At 45.7% G+C, this 21,834-nt stretch overlaps 1 protein-coding gene across 7 annotated transcripts in view; it reads right to left on the bottom strand.

Annotated features, from left to right (window-relative positions):
- ABLIM1 (actin binding LIM protein 1) overlaps positions 1–21,834 on the bottom strand; it is a 318,363-nt gene that overhangs the window by 157,712 nt on the left and 138,817 nt on the right. The window lies entirely within an intron of this gene.

Genomic DNA, 21,834 nt, shown 5'->3' on the forward strand with positions numbered 1-21,834 from the left:
GCTCCATCCTTCAGAGCCTGGGTGGTCCCTCCGTATTCTACTGATAGGGAAAATGAGGGGCAGAGAGCTTACGCTCCTTGTGCCCAAAGTCAGCAGCAAATTATTGACAGAGGTACACTCAGCACTCGGGCTTCCCAAGTTTCTTCTGCTGTACCAAGTCGTCAGTGATTTACCCCGGAATTTGGGCAGACATGGTTAAAATCTTCCATGGCTCATCAGTTTGTCGCTAAGATAAGAATAATACGATGAGAAACCAAAAGCATGGTTGCGTATCTCCTGAATGGCGAGGAAATGTATATGAAGAGCCAAGAATGTAGTTGCCTGAAAAGGTAAAGGGATTCGTCCACTGCACAATATCCAGTTTGGAGGGATTCTGGAGACTCAGTTAAAACAGGCTATTGCAAGGCTAACTGAGGAGTTTCACAGTCAAGTAAAGCAGGTTAGCCTCATCCCTGGGACTCCAGCACAGAACAGAACCAAAGTTCCATTTTGGATGTGTTACTTTGGAAATGCGTATTAGAGATCGCAGGTGATGAGACTGTGTGTGTGGGGGGGGTGGGGGGGGGTTGAGATCATTAAGGAAACCTGTTACCTTCAGTGCCCCCAAGCAGAGGACATTAAAGGCTGTAAGAGGAAAGCTGAAAAGATTAGGTGGAGCCCCTCCTAATATTCCAGAACCAGCCTCGTCTTACCCAAGTTCTTTCCTTCTGAGGGACAGACCATGCAACTAGACCAGCAGAATCAGAATATCTGAGAAAACATATTTGAAATAAAAATCTCCTTAGCAGGTGACTATCACAGCCCATGGCAGCCTCCTCAGGATGAGTTATACCTTGCCCCGGGTTATCTGAGTTATTCAGAATCTCTCAGGTAATAAACCCCCCTCCCAAGTACGCGTCCCTGTCATTAGTACCGTCACTCCCTTCGCCAGCCTTTGAAACCACACAGGCTTAATGGCTTTCAAAGCCCTTCCATCTGCATTATCTCATGAGAGATATCTCATTACTCTCATGAGAGCCCAACAAGGTAGGAAGAGCAGAAACTGTCAAGAACGTTTTACAAATGGGCAAACTGAGACTCGGAGGAACAGAGTGACTCACCCAAGGTGACACAGCCATGAAACAGAGAGTTGCCAATAAACCAATGCAGTGCTCTTTACACCCAAACGATCCCCTGATCACTGACGCTTGGAGACGTGCAGCCATCCTGATCCCACCCTCTCTTTCATCTCCCACGAAATTCTGTCCAATCTCACATCCCTTAGTCATCTCTTCTCTCACCACATGAATCCAGTCTTCAACCCCTTTTTCTCAGATTGCTGAGAGTTCCCTGCTCCCTGGCTCCTTCTTCTTCAATGTGACCTGCGAAGTGTAGGCAACTCAAAGGAGTGGGGCATCACTCCCCACTCCTTAAGTTTGGGCTGTGCTTGGTGACCTCCTTCCAGAGGGGACAGTATGGAAGGGGGAGTGGGAGAGAAACTTTACAGTGGACAACTCTGACAAGCACTACCTCACCCAGGTGGTCAAGGTCAACATCAACAAGTCGTGTTGATAGCATGTACCTTTGATATGATGTGATGAAAACTAGTACTTTGCCCCTGTGACCTTCCTTCCTCCCCAAACCTCACAATCCGAATCTAATCATGAGAAAATCCCCAAAGTACCAGACCAGTACTCGTCAAAATCGTCAAGATCATCAAAAACAAGGAGGAAAGTCATATCGTCACAGCCAAGAGGAGCCTTGATGACTAAATGTAGTGTGGTATCCTGGATGGGATCCCAGAACAGAAAAAAGACATCATATAAAACCAAGAAAATACAAACAAAGTACAGTCTTAAGTTAACACTGTGTCAGTTTTGTCATTAACTGTAACAAAAGAATTATATTAATGTAAGATGCTACTCATATGGAAAACTAGTATACGGAAACTCTCTGTACTATCTTGCTGAATTTTCTTTAAATCTAAGACTGCTCTAAAAAATAAAGTCTATTAAAATAAAACCAAATAACTTCCATTATCTCTCTCAGTCCCAATCCATCAAGTCTAAAGTTCTTGGTCTCATTTCAGAGATCTTCAATAACATGACCCACAACAGCTATTTAGATATTTAAGAAGAAACTACATTGCTGAGTACTTCTCACTGTGCTGAGTGGTTTTGAACTCTGGGAGGCCAACCCCAAAGATAGACACTAAAATCCTCTGCGGTCCATTCATATAAATATACAAGTGAGGCCTCCTGACCACTTCCTGGTCAGTCATCTGAAGCTTCTCTGAAGCTCTCACTGTAGCTTATAGTAATAAATTATTTCATTCTCCTCCAAGTCCTAAAGCACTAAATACCTGCACTGTCACCCAGCACTTAATTTTCTCTTGTTTTGTGTTTATTTTGCTTCTGTTTCACAGTGCATCAATCCTGACCCTACAAAATTGCAAGCTCAATGGTCAATTCCTCCAGGTTTCTGGGATACTTCTGATTTCAAATAATCTGAGTTGTTCTCTCTGTACTTCTCAGTTCAATTATTGGATCAGGGAAAATACAGTTACCATCCAATACCACTATTGGAGCATCTCCCATATGAAGCTACAGATTCTTGAACTTAGGACAACTCAATATGTAACTCTGTAACACCATTCTATTATTGTAACAAGTACAATTTATTGAATACTTACTATGTTCTAGGCCCTGTGTTAACTAATTTACACTCGCAATCACAGATAATCATCACAACTGCCTTTCGGGGGTGCTGTTTTATTATTCCTGCTGTGCAGAGGAAGACACCAAGGCTAAGAGTCAAATACCTTGTTCAAGACTTATTTATGAAACAGAAACAGACTCACAGACTTAGAGAATGAACTTATGGCTATCAGGTGGGATGGGTGGGGGGAAGGGATAGTTAGAGAGTTTGGGATTGACAGGTACACACTGCTGTATTTAAAATGGATAAGGGCTTCCCTGGTGGCGCAGTGGTTGAGAGTCCGCCTGCCGATGCAGGGGACACGGGTTCGTGCCCCGGTCCGGGAAGATCTCACGTGCCGCGGAGCGGCTGGGCCTGTGGACCATGGCCACTGAGCCTGTGCGTCCGGAGCCTGTGCTCCGCAATGGGAGAGGCCACAGCAGTGAGAGGCCCGCGTACCGCAAAAAAAAAAAAAATTGTATAAAATGGATAACCAACAAGGACCTACTATATAACACAGGAAACTCTGCTCAATATTATGTAACAAATGGGAAAAGAATTTGAAAAAGAACAGATACATGTATATATATCACTGAATCACTTTGCTGTACATCCGAAACTATCACAACATTGTTAATCAACTATACTCCAATATAAAATAAAAAGTTAAAAAAAAAAAGATTACACTACTAGGAAGTTGTCTGACTACAAAGCCCACACTCAGAAGCACTGGGTAGGGGATTTCCACAGGAAAGTATTATACAGCATAGAACGAAACCAAGCTAGTACAATGTACTAAATTCTGATTACACACCTCAGAAGCAGTAAACACCCAGCTGCATCGTAATCCCAAAGGTAACACCTGCTAGTAAACAAGCAGATGGGAAATAACACTTCAAATATAAAAGAAGTTATTCCAGGCTGCGGCAATTTATGGGGAAAGAACACTTACAGGGGAAGGGTAATAGAGCAAGGGGATGCATTCAGCCTCCACCCTGAGCAGAGGGGCCTGGGTTGGAAAACTGTCTGGTTAGGACTGGTCTGGATTTGCAATCACAAAATGATTTTCTGCTGGTAAGTTTGGTTTCTGTCTAAAGATAGGAATCCTATTATCCTGGGAGCCTACATTTCAGAGGAACTGCTTCACTACTGAGAAAGCTTTCTATGCTTCTACCCCATTAGCTCCCATTTAATTGTAAACACACATCACAGAGATGTGTTCTCCCGCCCTTCCACCGCTTCTCTCCACCTCCTCCCTTTCTTTATGCTCAAATGGTACTAGTATTGAGCCTAGGAATCGAGCAACTCAGGAGTTTAAATAAATGCACAGAGGGCTTAATTTGCAGTTTACCCAGAAGTCCATTTCCTGCTGTGGCAAGTGGTAGTTACGGGAAGCTACCCACTGTTACCATGTCAGTAGTTGTCCAAAATGACCCTTCTCTTAAATTGGCTTCCATGACCTAATTTCCTTATACCATGTTAGTCTGGTGGTCAGGATTACTGCTTAGCACAAAGCACACGGCCGCCTTGGCACAAACACTCCCGGCGAGCAGTAGGACGGCTGTGTTCTAGCACCCTGCCACTGGTGGCTTTCCGCTTGTAACAGATCCCAATATCTGATTTGCCTTTTCTGAGGCAACGCAGTTTGTCTCTGCTATTCCTCCAAACATAAAAGACACCGTCACCAATGGGTCAGCTGGGATCCTGATTATAGCAACAGCCCAGGCTTTAATCCAGTTAATCTGATTCCCCCAAGGCAAAGAGGTACTAGGATTATAATAATTCAGCCAGGAAATTTCCTCCGTGTAAATCATGACGCTTTTGCCCTGCTGTGTGTGCTACACCTGCCTTCTGGGTCGGAAGGTTAATCTTAGAAAGGGATTTACCATCAGTTCGGTGTCTTCTCCTCCTGCTTCTAAAAGGGTGTCTCCCTTGACACACCGTTTCGTTGAGATGACTCACTGAGGCCACTCCCTTCTTTGGCCTCCCCTAGCCCTTCTCTGACAGCACTTAGTAATTTAACTTTGGAGCACAGTCACCGGTAGAAAGCCACACCGCTCCCCCCGAACAGTAACTCAAAAGGACCCTGCAGGAGACCTGACTCCTAGCCCTGCCTCTCCTGACACGAGCCTCCGCTTCCCCGAGACCATACAGAAGGGCTAAGAGGGGCTTCCCTGGCGGCGCGGTGGTTAAGAATCTGCCTGCCGATGCAGGGGACACGGGTTCGAGCCCTGGTCCAGGAAGATCCCACATGCCGCGGAGCAACTAAGCCCGTGAGCCACAACTACTGGGCCCGTGTGCCGCAACTACTGAAGCCCGCGTGCCTAAAGCCTGTGCTCCACAACGAGAGAAGCCACCACAATGAGAAACCCACGCACCGCAACTGGAGAAAAGCCCGTGCGCAGCAACGAAGACCAAACACAGCCAAAAATAAATAATAAATAAATACATAAATTTATTTAAAAAAAGAAGGGCTAAGAATGCCTCACAGGTTGAAGTGGGGACAACACGAGGTCATCTCCTCGTGGGCCAGCGCCCACAGCACCGGCCTGGCACACAGATGCCCGAGTCATCTGAATGTTGGGAAAGACCGTCACTAACCCTGATGAGCAGGAATTTCTAAAGTTTAACAACAATACCTTCTGAAATGTGACACAGCCTTTGAAAGTCACCCAGGGATCTCAAATTGTCCCTGCCCCAGCAATTCTACTTAGAATTGGATCAAGTCAAACACTTGGGCTGTGGCCACAGCCTGGACCCTGCTGGCAGACCACCGAGGGACAGGGTCGCAGTCTAACAGCATTTAGGCCTAGGGTCCTGGGATGGGGTTTCACTTAGGCCTGGTAGCACCACCACTGCCTTCTCCCCCGCTAATTCCAAACCCAGACACATGAGAGGGGTTTAAAAAAAACAGAAAACCAAGATGTTAACTGTAGTGTCCCTGTGAGGTACACACTGAAGTCTGATATCAGCACAGGAAGCTTCCCAGCTGTCTTCGCCTTTTTTTTTTTTTTTTTTCTGCTTCTACTTACTGCCCAGGACACACTGGGAATTACTAACTAGTTAAAAATAGCACTTAAGACAAACGAATGAAAATTGTTAATATGCGTATGGTACTTCACAATTTACAAAAGGTGTTCAAATATAATATCTCCCTCGATCCTATCAACCTCAGATTGACCTCACTGAGCATTAGCAATGTTAAGGACCTTCCCTCCAAGAGTGGTGAGCTGGTAGGGCTCTTGCCTGCTGCAGAGAGCTGGCCTTGCACAGCTCTGCCCAACTGTGCGCTCAGTGACTTCACCTCAGTAGCCTGAAATCAGCCACGGGGCGGGTATTTACACCACGGAAATCGGCAAACTTTACAAATCAGGGCTTTGCCTTGTGCCCGCTCCCAGAGACGGTTGTGACACGTTTACTAGCACACCACCGTGCCCGAGGTCACCTGCTGGTAAAAAGCAACATGAGGATTTTAATTCAGGTGGTAGTAAATTTCAAAAACAAGACTTTGAACCCTTTCTGAAGTGGCCCTCCCACTCGCACTCTGAATAAACACGCACAGTCACCTTCCCCTGGGTCTCTCCAGCGTCCGCAGGCCTATGGGGAAGATGAAAACAAAGGACTTGAGTTCACAGTATCCAACGTGCAGAATCAGACATGATCTTACAAACGCTGGAACTACACTTTAGGTATTTAGTCTCCTTTCAGAACTTCAGTCTGGCTTGTTCAAGCTTTCTGTATGACATAACTCTGCCCCATGTTACCTTTGCAAGAAAAGGCAAGCACACATCATCTATACTTGTCACCTTGCCAGGTATTTTCCTCATCATCCGGGCGACAGAGAGCCTGACCCTGGGTGGTTCGATCATTCTCTCATTTAACTTCAGGGATTCATCTGCTGGAGTGGGGGAAAAGAGATTATTTCCTAAAGTTTAGCAAAGTTCAGACTTAGTGAAGTCTATCACTGGAAAAGAAAAAATACGTTTGAAGTTCAACACGCGACCGGTGGGGGAAGAGGACAGAGACATTACATAAATGTCTCCATTAAAACTCCTAAATGCAACCTTCCAACGCTTGAGAAATAACTTCTTAGCAACAAGAGTCAACAAATACTGACCACATTAAGAGCTGCTGTGTGTCCTGTGTTGTTCCAGGCCCTATGGGGAACTCTGGAGACAGACCTCCCGTGCCCTACCCAGTTCTGTGCACAGCACACAGGAGTGTCTCCCTGGGGAGCTGGTCAGTGCTGAGAGAAAACCACTTGGGAGCTGTCCTGGGAGGTTTAAGACTGTAGGAGAGGCACAGACGATATGTTAGGACTTCTGCAGGGAGAAGCATGCAGTAGGTTGGGATGAACAGCTGGAGAAAGTTCCAGGGAGGAAGGACTGGGATTTGAGACCGTGGTATGGGCAGAATGTAAATGGTGACAAGGGGAGGATAGTTCAGGGAGCAGGGACAGCGTGAGCCAGGGTCTGAAGGTGGGAGAGCTATGGTTAGTCGGGCAGCCCTCTGACCCAGAGGCTTCGTGGGCAAGAGCAACGGAAGGCGAAAGCGGCAGAGTTTCTCCCGTGACATTTGTGTAAGTCCCAGATCCTGCCCTCAAAGAGTTTACACTTTTATGGCGTAGGTTAGATGGAAGGAGGTGGAGGAAAGGATAAACAGACAGATAAGGAGATAAAGAGAGACGGAGAGAGAAAGAAAGAGAAGGAATATGAATGGGAATAAAAGGTAGAGAGTAAATCGTGTGCTGAAGTAAAAGTGTAAACTGAGGAGAGAGAAACCAAAAAAATTTTCAAGAAGGAAGCATCCTTCCAGCTGGGTCTTTAAGGCAGGGTAGGAGGGCAGGATTTAAATGAGTAGGAAGGAAGAGGAAGGCATCTTAGATGATGGAGGGGTGGGACGGGGTATATCTGGGGACCGTCAGGACACCTGGTTTGGCGGAAGCACGCAGTGCGCAAAGGGCAACATGGAATAGAAGACAGTGAACAAAGTTTGACCTGCGCATCCTTGAAGGACAAGCTAAGGAACAGACTCTAAAGGTTCCTTCTCTCTCCCAGGTGGAGGTCTTGAGATGAGTGATATAATCAGAGTATAATTGGCCTATTTCTTAGGAGCTGCGTTAGGACTGGTTTTCAGCTCACAGTGCAGGCAAATTGGGAGCCATGCACTATGACATGATGGCTTTCAGCGAGGGGTCCCCTCCAGCGGTGACGTGGTCACAGTCCTGATTCTGGTCAGCCAGGCCTGGTGCGAATCCGGGCTCCACTCCTCTTAGCTCTGTGATCATGGAACAAGTTACTTTTCTTCCCAGGCCTCAATTTCCTCTTCTGAAAAATGGGTACGAAACCTATTCTGACACTTACAAGGATAAATGTATGTAAGGTTCTCAGCACTTTTCCTGACAGATAATGAGTGTCCATCAAATGGAAGCCATGATGGTTCCCATGCTGTTTCAGTGTGGGGATACGGTGAACTGTAGTTTAAGGTCCTTGATCATAAATAAATGACCATGTGCTCCGCCTGAAACACAAATACGTTGAATTTCCAGCTCTGCTGTCTTCTGTGGCTTTTAGCAATGGACACCTACTCTTCTGCTGGGTAACACCCAGTGCATGTTCAGTGCACCCAATGAATCTTACAGTTTTCGGTGTCATCATTTCAGTCTAACCCGTAAGACTCTAAAGGGCAGATCTTGTTTTATCAGCATATAGTTCACACATCCTAAATTTTACCCATTTAAAGGGTACAATTCAATCTTTTTAGGTATATTCACAGAATTGTGTGACCATCACCACAAGTAGTAATTCTGGTATTTTTTACGTTTTTATCACCCCCAGAAGAGACCCCATACCCATGAGCAGTCACGCCCCCATCCCTCCCCTGCTCAGCCCTGGGCAACCACTAATCTATTTTCTGTCTCTATTGATTTTAAGTAGCAGGTTTGACTAGTGTCCATTAGTCTCCTCTGAGTAATTGGTTCCTCAACAAGTAGGGTGCTAGGAGGGGTTTAGGGGACAGTTGGGAAGAATGCACAGGGTCTGTCTTCAAATAGTGTGGGCTTTTGACTCATGTTCAATCCCTTTGCTACAGAGCAACCGGAATGATCTTTTAAGGGCATTATTTGAGCAGATCATACCACCAGCTAAGGCCTCTAAGTAGCTTCTGCCGCATTATCCAAGGCACCCTATGGTAGCCCACGGAGCTTGCCCACCTCCCTGGTCTGTTCTCATGTCCTCTCCACATCGCTCCCAAGCTCCTGTTCCTGACGCTTCAAGATCTCCACATGCGGGCTTCCCTGGTGGCACAGTGGTTGAGAATCTGCCTGCTAATGCAGGGGACACGGGTTTGGGCCCTGGTCTGGGAGGATCCCACATGCCTCGGAGCAACTAGGCCTGTGAGCCACAACTACTGAGCCTGTGCATCTGGAGCCTGTGCTCCGCCACAAGAGAGGCTGCGATAGTGAGAGGCCCACGCACCGCGATGAAGAGCGGCCCCCGCTCGCCACAGCTAGAGAAAGCCCTCGCACAGAAACGAAGACCCAACACAGCAAAAATAAATAAATTAATTAATAAACTCCTACCCCCGACATCTCCTTTAAAAAAAAAAAAATCTCCACATGCCCCTTCCCTTCCAGAAGGCTGGTCCCTCTGGTATTTGCAAGGCTGGCTCCTCCTCTTCTGGTCTCATCCTGAAGCACCTCTCACATCAACCCTCTGAGAGCTCCCTCGGGACCACCCAAGTCAATTCGGTTTCCCTGCTTCCCTGCTGCCCCCATCTCTGTTTACTTGCTTTATACTTACCACAGTCTAAACATTCTGTTTCCTTCTTTTCTGTCTTCTTACTACAAGGTTACTGCCACTGTATTCCCAGGGTCTAGCACGGTTTCTGGCACCAGGTCTATGCTCTGTAGATGTATGTTCAGCGTGTTCATTCACTTAACACTAGCCTGATTTTCTGTCTCTCTTCCATAGTAACAGCCTTTGGGTGAAATCGAAAGTTGGTTAAATGCCTTGGCGTCACCAATCGGATGTATCAGTTAGGTAATTTTGATGATGTCAATAAACTCAACTAATGACATAATGACTAAGACTTGCTTAAATTTCTGACTCAGACAAAAAACCAGAAGCTGAAGGGATGAGCTTACTGGTGGACCAGTTTCAAATCAACTCTGGCTAAGCTTCTCTCTGAATGAGAACTGCACAAAGGAGTACCACTTCCAGTCGAACTGACCTAGGGCCAGGAGCAGAGGTGGCACCAGAGCCTTGGAAAATGGAAACGCAGTGTTCCCAGAGCAGGACATCACATGATGATGGGGAGGAAGCCAGCAGGGGCTGCTGCACCGTGGGTGGACAGTTTCCTCGGCAAGAATCCTGGGCACACCTGGCTTCCGGCCTCAAACATTTTAAAACAACTGTTCTTATAAGGTCCACAGGTTCCTGCACCAAATCATTATCAGCCATCTCATTTCATTCCACAGCAGAAAGATGAACTACTATCATCAGCTTGCTTGCCCAGGGGACGTGGGCTTAAAGAACCCAGCCAGTAGAGCTCCTTGATGACGTTCTATCACAGGACAGTAGGAACGACTGGCCACAGGAAGCCACTCGCGTGGTCCCGGAGCAGGGTGGCACGACAAAAGTTTCCAAGGTCTTGCTCTGCTTACGGTGAACTGGGAAGACACTGGCCAGCAGAAATGGGTGGCTCCTTAACTCACCTGTCTAGCTCTGTTTATCTGCCCAGGTGCTGAAACTAATCTGATTATTGAACTCCATCCCAATGAAAACGTTGTCCCACCAATTTTACTCAGTCCAGAGGTACAGTGATAACAATAGCTGCAAAAGCAAACAATTACTGAGCTCTTGCTAGGTTATTTTAAATGCCTTATAGTATCGATTCAACCCTCACAACAACCCTATGAAGTTGGTACAACTGATATCCTTATTTTCTGATGAGGAAACCGAGGCACAGGCGGGGTTAAGTGACTTGCCTGAGGTCACACAATTAGTAACAGTGGAGCTGGGATTTTAACCCAGGCAGTCTGGCTGCAGAGCTCCCGCTCATAAATGCTACTCGTTTCCAGGCAAACCTATAACATCCCGAAGGCTTCGGGGATAATCATACAAAGTTACCAAGGTAAATGGAACAATTGCACCACGAGGGACAAATGAGAAAGAGATGAACACATACAGGGAAGCGTTTCACACGTTCAGGCTCTGGACCTGTCTCTCCTGAAAATCCCAGCTGAAGGCAGTTTGACTGCCTCTCCATCCAGCTACAAATTTAATTATTCTCACCGCCTATATTTTCATTTTATTTTCTCTGCAAGGGATCTTGGGTCATTCCCTCTGGCTCCGGGCTGTGCACCTACCCTGCTATTTAAATAAACTTTAGAGATCAACGGACGTTTGGGCAACGTTTCTGAGCTTTTTATACAAGTTCTGTCATTGAAATGAATCCTGACAATAAAGATATGAAGAGGGTAGTATGGGTTTTCTCCCGTATGTTTTAATTTTTATCAAAGTTTAAGAAACTAAAAAGGCTTATATGCATAAAAACCACATACACTGGGCTTCCCTGGTGGCGCAGTGGTTGAGAGTCCACCTGCCGATGCAGGGGACGCGGGTTCGTGCCCCGGTCCGGGAAGATCCCACATGCCGCGGAGCGGCTGGGCCCGTGAGCCATGGCCGCTGAGCCTGCGCGTCCGGAGCCTGTGCTCTGCAAAGGGAGAGGCCACAACCGTGAGAGGCCCACATACCGCCAAAAAAAAAAAAAAAAACCAAAACCACGCATACTTATAAGGCACGATGGCAACTGCCTGCCTCCCCACCCTCACTGCTCTGTGCTCACCATAAGTAGATGCGTTCGACTTTTGGTGTTTTTCCTGGTCTTCATCGCTCTGTTTCTTAGTCTTAAGAAATTCTTACTGCTACTCTTATTGCTACATTCTCATACCAACTCAGTCACTACTTATTAACATCTTGTTCTTACTAATATGGCTAAACCACATTTTCAATTAACGGTGGTCAGCGCTTACACTTTGAGAATGTAATTATCGTTCGACTAGAACCTGCAGCGCAATCTGTGAATACAGCCCCTTTCTTGTACAACTTTCTTTTTTTCTCCTAGATGTCATCATTTCCTTTTCTCCCACTAGCCTGGTTTCCGATGAACAATCCATCATGTTTATTTTTTTTTAACGGTTTTTGTTGTAGATCTAACCAGTAATTCTTTCCAGCGCTCAAACTTATCAGATAACTTACCAAACCTCCACACCCGGAGAGAAAAGTGGGTGTTTTCAGTGCTATTTTCACTGAAGAAAAAATCAAATCTCACACAGGTGAAGAGCTTGGCTCTACGTCCTCTAGAGACATGATTCATCTGATAGCAACCCCAGCATTCACTCCCTGGCAGCACTGCCTCTGGGGAAAGAAGATGTGCGGGCTGTGGCTGCACAACTCCAGAGGGGGCCGCTCCCCCGCACGAGGATGAGAATGGGGCCCTGGAGGGAGGTGACACACAGATCCTGTAAAGAAAGGGAGGCTTCCCACCTCATCTTCAAATACTGTTCCTCATGGTCTTGTACTGCACTGGTTCCCCACCCCCGGTAGTATCGTATGGGACACTCTCTGTCCTTGTAGGTTGCCACTCTCTGTCTGGCCTTGTTTGTTTGATTCACGTTTAGCACCTGGCTTCTCTGCCTACCTATTAAGCAAAGCCACCATATCAGTGCCACCTCACCGTGGTCCCTGGGCTCTCATGTTAAGCACGGCCTTTCCCTAGGGGGGTCTCTCCATCACTGCCGCACCTGCCAATGGCAAGAAGCCACTCTGGTGCTCTTGTTTCCTAGTCCAAGCTCTTTTTGAGTCCTGTTGCATCTTGCAGGAGTGCCTCCAACTCAAGATAGGAGTGATGGCAGACACACCCAGGACCCAAAGAAAGGTTATGCTTTTCCTGCTGCACGGGAGGCTTGCTATGACAACTCACCTCTCAGACATTCCAAGGGAGGGGTGAACTCTCTCCAAAGCCCCTACGTTACAATATTTCTTGAAATACTCTGATATGTCAAAACTGCATGCTATATAGCACATGGTGCCCAACCAATGGAGGTGAAGAGCTGTTGCACTGATGATGGGTGACGTGGTACCTGACAGACTGCCCAAGCCCTGAAATTGTTCTACTCTCCCTGGTTGTGATGCAAAAACAAGGGGACCAGGCGAGCAGAGAGGTGATGTGGAAGCATACGGGGAAATTCTTCTAAATGAAAAAGTCGTTCCAGAAATATCAGGCTTAGATGCTAATGAGGCCTGAATGGGGGTTTCCTTTGGACTTTCTGCTGAAATTCAACCACGTAGCATTTTACTCTGAATTGAACAGCTGGGTCAGTCCTTAATTGACCCAAAAGATGACAAGCACCCCAAAAGAGGACACCAAATTCTGGCCAACTTCTGTTTAGGATAAAATGATCACGAAAAGATTCCAAAATTATTCTGTCAAAACTTTTCCAGTTGCAAGTGAATAAATCCAACTTAACCAAAATGACCAAAATGTACATATTAAGCACTATTGTAAGTGTCCAGGATAGAAACATGGTTGCCCAAGAAAGTACCTTGCTCTGTTTCCATCCAATAAAACTTTAGTTAGTATAGATGTTCTAAACCAATGGTTTTCAAACTTCAGGTCTTGACCCATGAAACAGGCTATCGGTTCAAGAGATCATGACCAGCTTAGTTAAAAAAAATAGGAGAGGCTAGAAGAGAGCGGAGAGTAAAGGTTAAGGATTGCTTCATGTGACTTCTTCTGTAGCTATTTATATGCATAAGTGCACAAGTCTTGAGTCTTGATGTGTCAAAATGGATTTCTTACTGTGGGTAGGTTTGGTGAGCGCTGTGTTAAGCCCCAGACCACAACTGGAAGGCCCTTTGGCCGAGTCCTGCCCACAGACATGTTTTGTTTGGCCTACACAGAGTTTTTTTGAAGAGAAAGTTGAATCATTTGCCAACATTTAAGCATCTGGAGATTTTACATAAAAACCCCTATTTCTAGTCACTCTTGGAAATTGGAAGGCCTGGCCATGTGGCCTACATGCCTCCATTCCTAGTTTCGTGGGAACCAGGATAGAGCAACAGAGTGGCTTTTTGCTGTAGGGGGGTCCCTGCTGTCCAGTTTGTCCTAATCTCCATTCATTTGGGTCACCTGCCTGATTCTTGGAGGCACCTGTATGTACAGCCTTTGGTTCTAACCATCCTCAACTCAACCTGACCTGCAAAGCCCTCCATTTACCCTTCCTCACGTTCACTGCAGTCACGTGACCGATAGTAGTTCCTGCCAAACTCAGCTGGCTGCGTTTCCTGCATTGCTTCTGTTTTGCCAGTTGGAACCCTTTCTCCCATTTCCCCTTTATCCACTTGTTGCACTCCTGTTCAACCTTCAAAGGCTTGCTTGCCATGACCTCCCAGGAGAGTTAGTCACTCCCTGCACTGCAGCCCCGTATTACTTTGAGTTCTCTGCTGCATACATTTCACGTTATATCATAATCATTTCTGTGTTTATGTTCCTTGCTAGAATGTGAGTGCTTTCAGGTCAAGAACTACATTTTATTTGTTTCTATACCTAGACTGCTCATCTCTTATTAGGTTCTGAATAAACATTTAAACAAGGATAACCACCTCCTGCACCCATACGCATCCTTCATCCACTTGTTAGTTCGTTCAACATTCACTGAGCCCTTACTATGGAGCAGACACTGTATACTGAGTGCGAATTGAATTAAACACCATCCCTAACAGGAAGAAATTAACAGAACCCTTCAAGGTCAATCTTAAATGCTTCCTTTTCTGTAAAGCCTTTTGTGATTCATTTGAAACACTAACTCTTCCTTCCTTTGAACCCCAAGAGAATACCATTTATACCCCTTCTGATCACCTTATGTTGCCTCTCTTTTCAATCAGCACCCCTCCCCACACTGGCTAATTCATTAACCTACTGAAGGTAGGACCTTTTCAGTGTATCAGGTTACCCCCGATATGCCTTGTGGAGAGTAGACCTCAATAAATTTGTGATGCGCTCAAGAAGCCCGTTGCTATGGTTCATTGCTTCAGGCTGGGCTCTTCACACATGGCAGGACTGGCAGTGTCTTCCAGTTGAGCAGGTACAGCACCACAGAAACCAGTCCAGCAGCTACCATTCCCACTGAGATGGGTGGTCCTCGACGGCTGTCCAGACAGGGCTCCCACGAGTGGCACACAGCAATCCAGCAGACACTCATCTAGCTCCACGTGTCACTTAGGGGACCCTCCACGGACCTGGGAACCCGCAGCTCCTGCCATTTTTCTGAGGGGTACTCAGCCCTCTCTCTCATTTCCCATCAGATACTCCACAGTGAAATAACCGTGCTACCTTTCTCTACCATTCTCTATTTGTCTTAATTTTTCTTGTTTCTCCCTGCACAATGTTTCAAATAGCATTGTGAATACAGACTGCTGAACAATCAATGTTGTTGAATGACAAGACAGAATCCAGACATCTAGAATACAGACCGATATAGTGGAGGTGGGTGAAAAGCTCCAGGTTTTAATACTATGTTTTAGCTCCTCAGAGACTGTCCTGGCTCCTTTGAAACTATCTTTTACAAAGGATTCCAAAAAGGTGTATGAACCCCAGTAAAAATGTTCACCTAACCCTTCTAGATTAGGAATGATGGTTACAGAATGGCACTCCTGTGCCATGACTCCCTGCCTTCCCCAAGTCAAGCTGAACGCCAACTCACTCCCAGGGAAAGGCACCTTGTAACTTCCTCCCATGCCCACTCTCTGCCCATCCAGTGTCATATACTGACAGCAGTCTCCTGGCCACTCAGATCTCCCAGAAGATTTTTTTTTTTAATGAACTATAGCTTTATTCTGCGACGCAGGAGAGTCAGAGTGAGAACAATGCTCTCGGCCTTCTCTTTGCTGTCTGCGTTGTAAGCAAGATAAATTAGCAAAAGAGAATGGAGAGGCTACTTATATAAAAGTTCTGACTTCTCTGCCTGGAAGGCTGATCATTTTACCCACAGAAACCATGGATTACCTAGACAGTGTCAGAGTATGATCCCCGGACCACAGGCGTCAACATCACCTGGGAATTGCTAGAAATGCGAAACCCCAGGCCCTTCCTCAGACTTACTGAATCAGAACTCTGGGAAGAGGACCTAGAAACCCCTGTTCTTACAAGCCTTCCAGGTGGTTCTGATGCCTGCTAACAGTTGAGAACCACTGCCCTAGATAGTAATTTCCCTGGAAGTCTTAAGAAAACCAGCATCTTCACAGTTAAGTCCAAGTATTCAAAGAAGTCAGCCTATTGGATTGCAGTGGGACACAGAAACTCAACCCTGGGGCCCCTCAGGGCACACTGGACCATAATAGCATTAATCATGTCAGTGTGAACACAAATACAACGTTTCAGAGAAAAGAGGTCATGCATACAAATATTCACCCTCCCCACTGTTAACGAAATTTGCCCTTGAATACACAGCTCCTGCCAGTTTGGGATAAACATACCTCTCCGTATGAGTCACCATCACACCAACACACAATGGAATAGGAAGCTGGGCTGGATTCTACTGTGGTGTGCCCAGATCAGGCTCAACCACAATGGGAAGAAATCCTGCACCGCTCACCCATCACTGAACCTTCTGAAAGGTCCTCTGACTCTAATGCTGGCCCAGGAAAATACTCAGCATTTCGGCTTTGGCATACGAGATGCAAACACTATGAGGGCCCTCCTGCCTGCCTCCCAGGAGCTGTGAATATGATGATGACGCAGAGAAGCCCCCTCCTCACAGAGAATCGGTGCACAAGATTTTGCTCTTGGTAGGGTGAGTCTCACTGAGGATGTCTTTTCTGCAGGACTTTGGAAAGTCAAGTTCTTGTTCTTTAAAAAAGGGTTTCTCCTAAATGTCCATCGACAGATGAATGGATAAAGAAGACCACCCATCTCAGTGGCCCAACCAGCTGAGACGTTCTCAAGAGAGGGTACATTTAAGTCAATGTGTTCCTTCTCTCAGATTTCTTTCCACATTCAGCCTTAAGTCGAATTGTGGAAACAAAGTCTTTTTTTTTTTCTCTCTGGATAAACATTTTTAGACGTCAGTGAGTAGGTGGCAGAGGGCAGGGATCTGTTGTGATTTTTTTTGTTTTTTAATGTGAAGTTCTTTCCCTTAGCGTTAGAAATCCCATCACCCAGACAGCCCTTCAGTTGTGAAGAAAACCAGAGCAGAGCCGTACTTCCTAGTGAGAGTAGTACTATTTCGTTTATAAAACAGTAAGAGAAATTCACACTTGGTTTTTTTTTCCTTTCGAGTGGAATATGATGACAAAACTGGATCTCCTCTCCCTCCAAAGATTCAAAGTTCACAACTGAGCTGTGTGCATAAGTCACAGATCAAGACAATGTGTTCTGAAGCTTATAGCATCGTGGTGTCTCCCTAAATCAATAGCTTCCCTTTAGACCTTACTTAGGAAATATCCCTGTCATTGGTGTCCCTTGAAAAACTTGGGGCTTTTCGAGTTAAGGAAAAATGAAGAACCTAGACAATTCCAGGCACAGGTAGGGGTGGGGTAGGAAGCCTCAACCTGGTAAGCAGGGTTGGAAAACTGAATCTAGGAGAAGCTATTTTACACCAACAGGGGGCCTGGAAGGCAACTTGGATGGATAATGAATTATTATACTGCAGAGAACGATCTGTTCTCAGACTTCCCCAAGGATGGAACAGAAATGGATTTTGATTACATTAGGCAGCGTGCACGCGCCTGAGTGGGTAGTGTCTGTGTGGGTGTGGGTTTTGGAAAGAGTGGGTTTTGGAAGGAGTGCGATGGGGGGGAAGAACAGATACCATTAGAGGCAACAACACGTGGCAACTCTAAATGTTGTTTGTTAAGACAATATATGAAGTCAACAACTCCTTAGGGAGAGACAGACACTCTTCCTTAAGTCATACAGGTGATGATTAAATTGTTGTATAATTTCTCTGGTGTTTACTTCAGTGTTCAGAGTAACTCTAGAAGAACATACAGAAGGGGTGGGCCTTTGTAAAGCACTGTTAGGAAGCAGAACTTGAGTTAGGTCTTGGGCGGATACAGAAAAGGAGACTATATATATTTCTTACCAGGACAGGAGGGGCAGAATGACCCAGGATGGAGAAGGAAGATACCGCCATGATTATTCAAATAGGAAAAGTGTGGGGGGAGGTACCATAAGTACAATTAGCACAGATTCTGGAGGCAGATAGGCCTGGGTAGAAAATCAGCTCTTCTACTTTCTCGCTAAGTGACCTCTGGCAAGTTTCTAAACTCCTGTGAACCCCCTCTTCCTCATCTATTCAAGGGGAGGAGTACCACTGACCTTGATGGTTTCAAAGATTAGAGACAATGTACGTAAGGCTTTCAACACAAAGCCTGCCAGTTAGTATATTTTCAATAACTGGCAGATTTAATAGTAACATTAAAAACAAAAACAGAACCTAGTGGCAGGGCAGGAATAAAGATGCAGACGTTGAGAACCGACTTGAGGACACAGGGAGGGTAGGGGAGGCTGGGACGAAGTGAGAGAGTGGCATGGACATATATACACTAACAAATGTAAAATAGATAGCTAGTGGGAAGCAGCCGCATAGCACAGGGAGATCAGCTCGGTGCTCTGTGACCACCTAGAGGGATGGGATAGGGAGGGTGGGAGGGAGACGCAAGAGGGAAGAGATATGGGAACATATGTTTATGTATAGCTGATTCACTTTGTTATAAAGCAGAAACTAACACACCATTGTAAAGCACTTATACTCCAATAAAGACGTAAATAAATAAAGAAAGAAATAAAAGCACACACAAAAAAAACAAGATTGTCTTAGATAGCGGTGGGGAGGAGGTAATTTCAGGACTTGAGGAGAACCCTCATGATTAGCAGGAAGCCTTGAACTTTACCTTGTCACTCATTTAGGTTTCTGAGCTGGAAATATGATGACATCAGCGTCCCAAGAGGATTACGTTGGTGCCAGTCTGTAGGACACATCTGAGACTCAGTACACTGCTGTTCTCAGAAGTTGCTAAGAAACAAGACTGCTCCGTGTGTGTGTGTGTTTGTGTGTGTGTGTCTCACATACCTGAATGTCAGGTGGAGGGTGAACGTCTCTCCACTGAGGGTGAACTACAATGAGTTTCACTGGGTCCTGCTCGACCTTAAAAGCAAGTTGGGGGACTTCCCTGGTGGTGCAGTGGTTAAGAATCTGCCTGCCAACACAGGGGACACGGGTTCGATCCCTGGTCCGGGAAGATCCCACATGCCATGGAGCAACTAAGCCCGTGCGCCACAACTACTGAGCCCACGTGCCACAACTACTGAAGCCCGTGCGCCTAGAGCCCGTGCTCCACAACAAGGGAAGACACCACAATGAGAAGCCCGCGCACCGCAACGAAGAGAAAGTAGCCCCCGCTCGCCGCAACTAGAGAAAGCCCACGTGCAGCAATGAAGACCCAATGCAGCCAAAATAAATAAATAAATTTATTTAAAAAATAAATAAAAGCAAGTTGGGTCATCTAACGGTGACAGAAAACTTCTGAGAAACAAAATAAACAAAAAATGATTTGCTCAAATGTAGAGCTCTGTCCTTGATGTGACTCCCTTGCTGCTAAATTTTTATCCTCTTACATGATTTCCAAACCCCATAAGGCCCCCCTTATTGTTTAAATAAATGAGTGTTTACACAACGTAATCTCTAGTATTTGCTTATTCTTGTTTTCTCTAACAAAAAGGAATAATAAATCCCTTTTGTGTTCATTTTTAAAACTTGTACTAGAACACACGTAAGCTAGGCAATGACAGTTTTTAAATGAGTAGAGTGGGCTCTGGAGTTGAGGCTGATGGAAGTGTATTCAGGAAGACAGATACTGACTGATAAACCCACAAAATCTCTCCTGCTTCTTTGTTATAGGACACAGCAAGGGTAAGACGCCGTTGAACGCGTCAGAGAAATAACCACTTCATCAAGATTCCCAGATCAATAAGTCTCTGCAACTGGAAATGGGTGGGCACCTGGTTAGGAGAAGAGAAGAGAAGGAGGGTCAAAGCATGTTGGTAAATGTCAGTCCACACCTGTAGAGGTGTGATCTGCCAGCATGCTTTCTTTCCAGTCAGTGTCAACCCCAAGCCGAGAGATACTTGGAAACTTTACCTAGGAGAGAGAATGGTGGTGCAAACCGGTGGGAGCTAAACCATCTCTAAGTGGTGAGCAACAGGCAATCTACGTCACTCCTTCAGAGGGCTTCCCACGTTCCTCAGGATGGACGCTGCCGTGATCCAAGCTCGCTCAAGGCTGATTCGTGTCCGCTCCAGGAGAAAGGAAGAAGCTAGGCCTCTCTGGCAGCAAGAGAAAATGGAGAGTACTAGAAAGGTCTCAGAATCAGGAAGACACAGGTTCTGGATCCAGCTCTGACAACAGGCCAACCTGTTTCAACTGTAAGAATCTACGATGGGCAGGCACCAAGCTATGAACTGGAAGATTAAAGAGAGAGACACAGGGCTGCTGCTGAGACGCTCGCTGTCTAGTGACGGAGCCAATGGGTGTCCACACGCTGTAGTAAATGCAGACACTGAGCCATGTTCTGCTTTGATGGAACACAGAGGATGAGCGCTTGGTCCAATTACCCGCTGTGTGATTTTGAGCAATTTACCTACCCTTTCTGAAGCCCCATTTTCTCACTCTAGGATGAATGTCTGGACTGCATGCTTTCCTGTGCCCTTCTCGTTTTAAAAGCTATAATGAAATTCCTTTCTTCCCACGGAAGAAAGCTTGTGTACCCACCAAAAACCCTGCCTTCCCCTGCTGTTGGCTGAGGTCAATGCAATCAGGAAGCTGGGAGACAGAAGTGGAGACGGACACAGACCTCAAAATAAAAAAGGAACAGCCTTTAATCAGTGGCTAAGGGCTAAGATAATACTAGTATGTGACCTCTCGGTGCCCTGTCCAAAGTGTTCCAGTCAGAAAGTGGCTACTGACTTGTAAAGCAAATGTGAACCCAGGCAATCCGAGCTTTGGGAAGTCTGCAATGACTTAAAAAGAGCTGCTATTCGGAGACCACTGATCTATAATACATTCACCACATACAGCAAGTCTGGAGCTTCCACGGACCCCTGGGGGATGGAATCGGGAAGTGGCTTTTACAATCCCCTTTCCCATCACTCATAAATTACTCCTGTTGGGGAAACAAACTCAAATCCATTAGCAATAGAGATTAGAGCCAGGTTGTTTCTCTCCTCTGTGGGAGAGGTAAAAATGAAGGGACCTGACCTTGGTTAAATGTCAACATATTTATCTGTTACTCTGAGGGTTCCTGGTATCACCCCAAAAAGAGAGGAAACATTATTAGAGGCACCTATATTCACACCAAATCATTTCACTCAATTACCCCTTAGTCCATGAAAAACCAAAGCAAAACAACGTGATTTATGAAAGATACACAGGAGCAGAATGGATGGAGCAGAAGCTGTTTCTCTTTGTCCTAAGGTGTGGTCTTAATACAGTTAGCTGTCATGATCCTATTTCTCCATCCATCCATTAGCATAATAAACCTGAACTGAGTTTCCAGCAATAGGGATCAATTTGAGTTCAGCACATTCACCTAATATTTATTCCCTGTAGGGGCTTTACGAGAAAGTACATAAAGATAAATCACTGAAATGTTCAAGACAGCCCCCGAAGAGCAGACATCTGTGTTTATGGAGAAAAGTACGTCCACAGTCAGAAAATGTGGTAGAATAAATCCAAGCTTACCAAAAAAGCAAAATTAAACGGTGGTTACTCACACTATCAAATCATGTTGTAAAGGTCCTGAAGACATATTAAGGGAAAAAATCAAGTCACAGAAAATGATCAAAGAATGATTCTTTTAAAATACTATCTACCTATCTATCTATCTATCTCCCATCTATCTATGTTATTCCTGTCTAGGTCTAAAAGGAGGCACAGTAACTATTAACAATTTTGCCTCAAGAGAGAAAGGGGAGTTGAGGTGTACAGGGTAGGGGCAAGGAGATTTCATGTTTCATTCTCTAGTCTCCTGTGACATTTCACTTTTCTTAACGTAAGACATATTTATATATTACATGGATAATTAAAAGCAAACACTG

Source organism: Grampus griseus, assembly GCF_964374135.1.
Source record: "Grampus griseus genome assembly, chromosome: 16".
In the NCBI taxonomy this organism is placed as follows: domain Eukaryota; kingdom Metazoa; phylum Chordata; class Mammalia; order Artiodactyla; family Delphinidae; genus Grampus; species Grampus griseus.